At 35.1% G+C, this 10,135-nt stretch overlaps 1 long non-coding RNA gene across 1 annotated transcript; it reads right to left on the reverse strand.

Annotated features, from left to right (window-relative positions):
• Window positions 1-8,196: 8,196 nt before the first annotated feature.
• Window positions 8,197-9,005, reverse strand: LOC115954457. The gene is made up of 2 exons (XR_004083915.1): window positions 8,727-9,005; window positions 8,197-8,605 (listed from the first exon to the last, which is right to left on the reverse strand). It is a non-coding gene; the product is annotated as an uncharacterized LOC115954457 (long non-coding RNA).
• Window positions 9,006-10,135: the final 1,130 nt, after the last annotated feature.

The following is a 10,135-nucleotide window of genomic DNA, read 5'->3' on the forward strand; positions in this document are numbered from 1 at the left end:
AGATTCCAGCTTACTCTTGACCACCATATCATCTATATAGACCTCAATGTTTTTTCCTAATTGTGGCTTAAACATCCTGGTCATCATCATCTGGTAAGTGACCCCTGCATTCTTTAAACCAAAGGGCATCACCTTGTAATGGTAATTCCCGATAGGAATAACAAAGGTTGTCCTTTCTTGATCGTCTAAAGCCAAAGGTATTTGATAATAGCCTTGAAAAGCGTCCAAAAAGCTCATCCGAAGATGACCTACAATGGCATCCACTAGTTAGTTTATCCGAGGCATGGGGAAAGGGTCTTTTGGGTAGGCCATGTTCAGATCTGAGAAGTCCACACACACCCGCCACTTTCTATTCTTCTTCTTCACAACCACAGTATTGGCCAACCATTCAGGATAGAACACTTCTTTAATAGCCCCAGTCTGCTTAAACTTCATCACGTTGTCTTTGACAGCGTTAAAATGATCCTTGGATGAGTGCCGAGGTGGTTGCTTTCTTAAGATAATAGATGGATTAACGTTCAAATGATGGCAGATGAAGCTTGGATCCACCCCCGGAGCTTCGTAGGCATTCCAAGCGAACACATCAACGTTCCTCTTAAGAAACTCCACAAGCTCTTCCTTCTCCTGAGGCGATAATCGAGCCCTAACCTGAAAAAACTTCTCTAGGTCATCACCTACGACAATTCTCTCTAAATCTTCACATTTTGCATCCTCGGTTGGCCCATCTATAGGTGGAATCAAAGACTTTGACTACTATAAGCCTTCCTCAGTAGAGGTCGAGGAATCAGCTGTAGGCTGATACATAATTGTAGCCACGAGGCACTGCCTAGCCATGGATTGACTCCCTACTAGCTCCTCAATCCAGTCCCCCGATGGATATTTTACTTTCAAATGCAGAGTTGAAGAAACGACCCCTATAGTATGAAGCCAGGGCCTTGCCACAATGGCCGTATAAGGAGAGTAAGTATCCACTACAATGAAATTCACTTCAACCACTTCTAAACCTGCTTGCATGGGCAACCTAATCTGGCCCTTCGGGATGACAACCTTTCCATCGAAGCTCACCAAAGGTGAATCATAGGCTATCAGATCTTCAGGCTTTAAGTTCAGCCCTTTGTACAAGTCAGGGTACATAATCTCTACACCACTACCCTGGTCCACCATCACCCTCTTCACATCATACCCCCTATTTTAAGGGTGACCACCAAAACATCATCGTGTGGCTAAATGGTTCCCATCTTATCCTCGTTTGAAAAACTCAGCACCGGTCAGACCTTCATTCTAGACCTTTTTGGCTCCGAATTAGAGTCCTCGTAGCTATCCGAACTATAGACATTATCCTAGATGGTTGAGAACCAGTTCTCCCAAGTGCAGCAAAAATGACATTGATTATGCCTAACGGAGGCCTTAAGGAAGCATTCCCTTGAGCCCCTGACCTTGACTGGTCTCCTTGCCCGCTGGGTCGGTACAAAAACTGTTATAGCCTTCCTTCTTTGACCAGCTGATCTAGATGATTCCACAGAGTTCTGCAGTCCTTAGTGGTATGCCCCCACTCCTGGTGGTATTGGCAATGAAGGCTCTGATTACGCCTCGAGGGGTCTCCACTCATCTTGTTCGACCATTTGAAGTATGGCTCGTTCTTGATCTTCTTCAAAACTTGATGCACCAGTTCTCGGAACACGGTGTTAACCCTCTAAGGAGCTATAGGTCCTGACTACCTAGCAAAATCCTTCTGAGGTCTATTATTATTGTAGCGGTTCGACCTGAAATCCCTTCTCTCCTGAGGGATAATCTTACATTTTCCCTTACCTTGCTGTTGGTCCTCCTCAACCCTTTTATACTTATCAATCTAATCCATGAGCTGGCGTACGCTAGTAACAGGCTTCTCGGTCAAAAACTTCCTTAGGCCGTGTTTAGTAGGTAGGCCGACCTTGAAAGTCATGATGGCTACGTCATCAAAATCATCATCTATCTCATTGAACATCTCTCAGTATCTATCATAATATGTTTTTAGGGTCTCCCCTACTCTCATGGATAGGGACAATAAGGAATCTAAAGGCTGAGGAACCCTACTGCACGTGATAAAGTGGGATCTAAATGAGTGAGTTCCTTAAAGGAATCAATGGAACATGCACCCAGACCATCGAATCACCTCATTGCCACAGGCCCCAAGCTGGATGGGAATACCTTGCACATCAAGGCCTCGTTCTTGGAGTGCACAACCATTCTCTGGTTGAAATGGCTAACATGCTCCACAGGGTCTGTTCGACCATTATACATGATGAATGTAGGTTAAATGAACCGCCGAGGAAGTCTTCCTCCCTTAATCTTACGTGTAAAAGGTGATCTGAAAATTTGGTTGAGTGCTTTACTCATAGCATCATTTCCCAGGCCTCTCGCAGATAAATTTTTGTTTTTGCGCTTTTGATGGTAATCTTTATCATACGAGAAAGACTCACTAGGAGGAGTCCTTAATCTGCGCCTATAACTACCATCATTTTCACCATCGGAAGAGAAGTCAGAAGTGGAAGGAGCTCTCTTTCGCCACTCATGGCGTAAGATTTTCTTCAAGTGATCAATCTCCAACTGCATGGCTTTAGTATTTTTCTCATGAGAAAGGTGCCTACCACCCCTAGAATAACTCCTACTCATATGGGTAGGGTGCACACTCCCCTCCCGGTCTCTCCTCTACTCAAGATCATGGAAGTGATCTTGACGTTGAGACCCCATGGATTCTGCTTGATTTGAACCTAAACTTAGCATCGTTGAACGTTAGACTCATTATAACCCCAGTAATTCCCTCAGATGGCGCCAATTGTAAAGACCAGGTTTGAATTCCTAGCCTAAAGGTTGATGGACTTAAGCCCAAAAAATCCAAAACAATGAATTTGTAGAGAGTGAGTTAGAAAATTGGGTTAAAATGAGTTGGACAGTAAAATAAAATGACAAGAACAGGAAGATAGATTGGCTTTTCTAGAGAAAATCATTCTCGGCACAATCCGAGGAGATCGGTTCTTATATATTTCACACAAGTTTGATTACAGATTTGGTTCTTAATTGCTACAGTGTTTCTCTCTTGATTTTTCCGATCCCCCTCTCTCATTGCTTCTTTCTTCTTTTATACTCTTTACTCTTTTCATCTCCATCTTCCACGTGCAGGCTAGATGGTTAGTCTTTATCCTTGTCCCATCAGCATCTTCCTGAAATCTTTAGGTAGTAGCTATAAGGCTGAAAACTACTATTCAAGTATCACCTCCATATTAATGCAACCAAAGAGTAAGCTACAGGGCAGTTAATGCGATAGTAGTAGCTTTCTCCTTAGATATTTTAAGACTCCCCTCAGTACTTTGTTTTGCAATGCTTATCTGTGCCAGCAGAACTTCCTAGAACATCCCCTTGGATGGCAGACCACCTATTCGGACCTCGACTTTGGTTATACAAGGTGACATTTGTCCTCGGCCTACACTATTGTGCCATTAGGACCAAAACTGACCTCGTTATCTACTAACATGGACTCTTTTGATAACGTTTACCCCTTCTCGGATGATCTCTAGTTCTCGGCTCGGGCTTTAGGCCTAATACATACATGGATAATGAGCTCCTAGGCCCAATACCCCTACAATAACAAAAAAAATTAAGGATGGTTGGAACTTGGAAGTCAGTGGGAGAACCCTAACTCTCTTTCCCCTATTATCTAATTTTCTAAAAAAAAAAAAAAAACATTATATATATAAAGCGTGAATGCGCGTAGCTACAATGCCTTTTTTAAGTTTGTTTCAATTGGACACATGTACTACAGTAGCTATAGTGTTTTTTTTTTTTTTAGTCATCAGTTTGAGTTTTTTTTTTCTTTTAAATATTTATATTAACTAACATATATATTGTTATACTGACACAACAAATTTCACAATATTTTCACAATTATTGAGATTTCAATTTCTTATAGATTGAAATAAAATAATAAAATATGAGACTGTGACCAACCATGACTGAAAATAAATGTTTTGTGAAAATGTTATAACACTTGTTATGTGAATGTGTAAAAGCTAAAATATTTTTTAGTTTGCTCAATATGTATTGTTCATCACTTTTTTTTTTCTTTTCTTTTTTTTTTTCCAGTCATTTGTTTGGCTCTTTTTAAAAAATATATATATGTATATATATGAGTTGGCATATATATTGTTATACTGATACAACAAATTTCATAATATTTTCACAATTATTGAAGAGTCAATTTCTTATAAGTCGAAATAAAATAATAAAATATGAGACTGTGAACAACCACAACTGAAAATAAATATTTTGTGAAAATGTTGTAACACTTATTGTTATCAAAATATTTTCATAATTTTTGAGATCTTAGTTTCTTATAGATCAAATAAAAAAATGTTAAGTCTCCAACATTTTCACATTAATTTCAAAACAAATCATAGGTAAGCTACTATTGATAGATAAAAAAAGTGATATCAGTCATGGGTCCATTTTAAAATCAGTAACAACTTGTTTTCTACAATTTGTTATGAAAATATTATGGAGATAGTATTTCTATAAAATAAATAATAATATATCAGATTGAAACTTACCACGGCTGAAAATAAAGGTATTGTGAAAATATTATGACATTTTGTTGTGTTTTTAAACTTCTTTTTTGGTTTAGTCAAATTTAGTGAGCAAAAATTCATTGTTTCACATACAATTTTCCTTTTAATGCATAGTTTAAAGTGGTTGTCTCAATTAAAAACCAATAACAATTTACCACCTAGGATCTGTTGTGAAAATATTGTGGATGTAGAATTACCCTAAAATACATTGGCCCACCATAGCTAAAATAAAGGTATTGAAAAATATCGTGACATTTATTATGTTCCTAATTTATTTAATTTTATTTTTTGTTTAGCCAATTTGTTGGGCCAAAATTCATAGTTTTACAAACTGTCTTCTTGGGCTAACTTTTTTTTTTTTACACATTGGTTAAAGTAGAAAACACATAGTTTTACTAACAAAAAAGAATTATGGATCACATCAAAAAAAATATATATATGAAAAAAATACTTTTCCCCTTTATGTTTGAAGTAGTTTCATCCCCTAACTTTAAAGTTGAATAATTTCCTCTTTTATATTTTGTAGAGAAGTATATAGTCCCTGCTATTATTCTTTTAGTTAAACCTTAACAAAATCTTATGACTCTTAGAATATTTCATTGTGCAATATCTAAACTGTCTCATGTAAATTTAATGTCCCAAAATTTTTTTTTGTGTATTTTGAATTTTATGTGTTAGTCATACTTAGAAAGTAAAAATTGTGATGAATGATATTCTATTTGTTACCTAGAGAACACTAATTTATTAGTGGTTTAAATCTTCTAGATTTATAATTTTACTTAATAGAAACTTCAATGACACATATTTAATTTTTTATTTTGTTCTTTTTTTATTTGTTTTCTTTCTTAAAAAGGTGTTCATTAAAAATTAAGTAAGTTAAGCATCATAGTTAGGCTCACAAAATAAAATGATAAATAAGGAAGTATGAATAACAAAACATTCATTGCAAATGGTTGAAGATATTTAATTTGAGGGTAATTCTACGGTACCCAAAAAAAAAGGGGGGGGGGGGGGCTACGATACCCACTAGTAGATAATCTGCCATACCAGGTTACTTTTTTCTCACATTTGATGGTTTCATCCTTACATTATGCAGTTCTAACATCATATGTGATAGTTCTTTTCTCACATTTGGTGGTTCCCTTACTTTTTTATCACATTTGACGGTTCTATCCTCACATTATGCATTTCCAACATCACATGTGACAATTCTTTTGTCACATTCGGTTGTTCCCTTATTTTTTTCTCACATTTGACGGTTCTATCGTCACATTGTGCAGTTCCAATATTACATGTGACAGTTTTTTTATCACATTTAGTGGTTCCCTTACTTTTTCCTCACATTTAACGGTTCCATCTTCACATTGTGCAATTCCAACATCACATGTGACAGTTTTTTCATACATTTGGTGATTCCCTTACTTTTTTCTCACATTTGACAGTTTCATCTTCACATTGTACAGTTCCAACATCACACGGGATAGTTCTTTTCTCATATTTGGTGGATCCCTTACTTTTTTTTCTCACATTTGACGATTCCATCCTTACATTGTACAGTTCCAACATCACATTTGACAATTCTTTTGTTACATTCGGTGGTTCCTTTATTTTTTTCTCACTTTTGACAGTTTCATTATCACATTGTGCAGTTCTAATATCAAATTTGAATGTTCTTTTGTCACATATAGTGGTTCATTTTTCTTTTTTTTTTTCTCAAATTCGATGGTTCCATTGTCATATTAAATAGTACCAACATCGCATTTGCTCTTTTACATGTGACAGTTCTTTTGTCACATTGGGTGATTCCCTTACTTTTTTCTCACATTTGACAGTTCCATCCTCACATTGTGTAGTTCCAACATCACATATGACAGTTCTTTTGTCACATTCGGTGGTTCTCTTATTTTTTTCTTACATTTAATAGTACCATCCTCACATTGTGTAGTACCAACATCACATGTGATTGTACTTTTGTCACATTCGGTAGTTCCCTTATTTTTTTTCTCACATTTGATGATATCAACCTCATATTGTGCAGTACCAACATTACATGTAACTGTACTTTTGTCACATTCGGTAGTTCCCTTATTTTTTTTTCTTACATTTGATGGTACCATCCTCACATTGTGAAGTACCAACATCATATGTGACTATACTTTTGTCACATTCGGTGGTTTCCTTATTTTTTTTCTTACATTTGATGATACCATTCTCACATTGTACAGTACCAATATCACATGTGGTTGTACTTTTGTCACATTCAATAATTCCCTTTTTTTTTTCTATATTTGATGGTTTCATTGTCACATTGGGCAGTACTAACATTTTATTTAATCGTACTTTTCTTACATTTTGTGGTACTTTAATTTTTACTCACATTTGATAGTTCCATCGTCACATAGGCAGTACCAACGTCATATGTAACCAAAATGACCTTGGAAACTGTCAAAGGATTAAAATATCATTAAAACCTAAAAAAATGACCAAAATACCCCCAATTTCCTTTAAAATTACTGAAATATCTTTAGAACCTAAAAAATTACTAAAATGACCTTAAAACCTAAAAAAATGACTAAAATACCCTTAGAAACTAAAAAAATGACCGAAATTCAACTAAAAAATTACTGAAATGATCCTAAAACTGAGAAAATGACTGAAATACTCTCAAAACATAAAAATGACCAAAATACCCCCAATTAATTAAAATTATCTTTCGGTTAGCACTCTATTAATATTTTTTTTAATCTAATAAAAGTTCGATTATTTACTTCTACTAATTTTTATTTTTATTTTTTCACACTTTTTTGCCAAGCATCTGGTATGAGTCACATGACCTGTCATCATCAATAACACGATTACATTATGCTTCCAAAATAAAATGCCATACTTGAGATGTCATTCTTGGCTATTTATGAAACTCACCACAACAATTTGAGATGTCATTCCTTTTTGCCCTCTATGCATTTGAGATATTTTAAAATATTTTGAAATTTGAAATTTGTATTTTGATATAAAAAAAAAAAAAATGGATTGTATAAAGAGTCTTAGGGGTTGTTTGGCACTGTTGTTTCAACAACAATTTTCAGTGTTTAAACAACAATAACACTTCTGACATGTATTTCTATAACACTCAAACACGTATTTTCAAAATACTGAAAACTAAACAACAATATTTAAACACTGTTACCAAACGAGCCCTTAGTGTATGTATTAGTCTCTCATTCTCTCTACCTTTCCAAGCGACTCTTTGGCATGGATGGCTCAAATTGTCATTGTTTATCAATTTTAATAAAACCAATGATTGTGATTTTGTATAAGTTCTAAAATATCATTATTGTTGTCTTAGAGTTAGAGAAATACTTTAGATTTTTTTTTATATATATATAATAAAATTAAAGGGCAAATGGGCCAAAATATGTTTCATCATTCTATGCCAAAAAATAACCTTAAGAAAACATAATAAATTAAATCAAAAGGTTATAAAAGATGATTCATGGCCTCACACACGAGCTTTGATGAAACCACCCATAAACCTTTAATATATGCTTAAATGTTTACCAAAAATGCTATAGATTTGACACGATTCTTTGGGAACTAATATAAAGAAACCAATACAATAATCTACTGATAACTCTTGCATCATTACATGGTGTTGAGATAGACCATAACATTTAATCTAAAGCTCCATTGAGTGCATGAAAGCATATCACTTTTAGGGATGCCAAATATAACATCACCGCCTATAAAAGCTATTACAAAATGCTTTGGAAAAACAACAATTAACTATATCACTTGGAGGTGAAGCTTCAATGTCATCCTCTGTAGCTCAAGGGTGCATAAAGTTTAAGAAAAATTTCTAAGGGATAAACACATTGGAAGCTTAGTTGCTCTAATACAATTACAACATTGCTCTATGCAGAGACCCCAAATATTTATATCAGCTTGGTACAAACAATCAACTCTCACTTAGCAATGGTGATTCAATGTCATCCTCTGAATTATTGCTTGAAGGTTCCCCAGGTTCAAGCAGGCAAGCAAAACATAAAGAAATCATATGAGGAGATTAAGATTCAGAGTTAGTTAAGAGAGAGAGGGAAGGAGGGGGGGGGGGGGGTATGTGCTTACCATGCATATAGATGTGCATACAATACTAAAACCTTTGCAATTGAAAGGAGCACTGCTAGGTAAGAACCATGCTGAAATAACAATTTAACTTGTTAGCAATACATATGAATTGATTCTAACACTCAATTAAACAAAAGATGAGTTAGTCCACTCAGAAGTCAATGGACTCGATACAAGCGGTGATAACAAACTTGATAATGATTCCACCCCAGCCACAAATCCTTGTGCTTTTCCCTGCACAAACAATTGAGCTTGCATGTCAATGGAGTGACCATGGTTTAAGTGCTTTGTAATTTATTTGGCTCAAGAAGTAACTCAACACAGAACAAGTTATTTTGATATAGGAGAATCCTATATCTACTTTTATTTCTTTTTCGTTTGGCGTACTCCTAAAATTCTCTATCAGTCAAGTGAATGTAGCAATTTCATTCGATAACCATAGATAAAAAATCGAAAGAGAAAAATAATTGGACCAATTTGCCAAGAAAGCCGCCACTTTAAACTCAAAACTCACTACTATGTCATGCTGATATGATTCATATTGAACAGATGTTGATGAATCTACCTGATTTTTCCCAACTGAGTTCAAAGTTCAATCTAATGAAGTAGAAAACATCCAGGTCTAGATGAGTAGTGTGACATATGAGATGATAGCATTAGCTTTCCTCAAACAACGTTATCTAATTAAGTAGCCTCACTCTACATATGGCAATACTGAGAATACAGAAACCAGGTCTTTCTTTACATTGGCAGTAAGAGTAGAAGTTTCTTTTTTTTTTTTTTTTTTTTTGGTGGAAATCATAATTTTCTAGAAAGGGAATTATCGAATATGGAATGCCAGAACTGTAGGTAATGGGATCAGTTGGTATTTTACAAACCCTGATCGTTTGAGCTTGAGCTCTTCGAAATAATAGCATAAGTCTAATGTAAGTTGACAGGAAAAAATTGAAAGACCATTAGAATTAAAAGGTGAATTGAATACCACATTGAATATTATTTTATTGAAAGATGTGTATTAGGCTATTTAGGATTTTAAGCTGGAATTTATTATCTTCAAAAAACTTGAAAGGAGATTATAACGCTATTAGGAATCGAGTATTAAAGAGGCACAGTACACTAATTCCAGAAATCATAAAATAAAACTTCTTAATTAAAAATTTTAAATATGAAAAAATTTGGCTCATTAAGAAGGAAAATGAAGATGATAAAATATAGAGCCTGTTGGGCCTACCTTAATGGGCCTGACGGATTGGGACTATTGGACCTGTGTAAAGATGGTCCCATGCGCTGTGAAAGCCCATCAATGACAGACGCAGTATGGGCCCATGATCCGAAATCTCTATCGCCTAGAAAAACACTAAGATCCAAAAAGGGAAATCGTTGCTCACCACATTTTGGAGAATTGGTAT

This window comes from Quercus lobata, chromosome 8, assembly GCF_001633185.2.
Source record: "Quercus lobata isolate SW786 chromosome 8, ValleyOak3.0 Primary Assembly, whole genome shotgun sequence".
Classification (NCBI taxonomy): domain Eukaryota; kingdom Viridiplantae; phylum Streptophyta; class Magnoliopsida; order Fagales; family Fagaceae; genus Quercus; species Quercus lobata.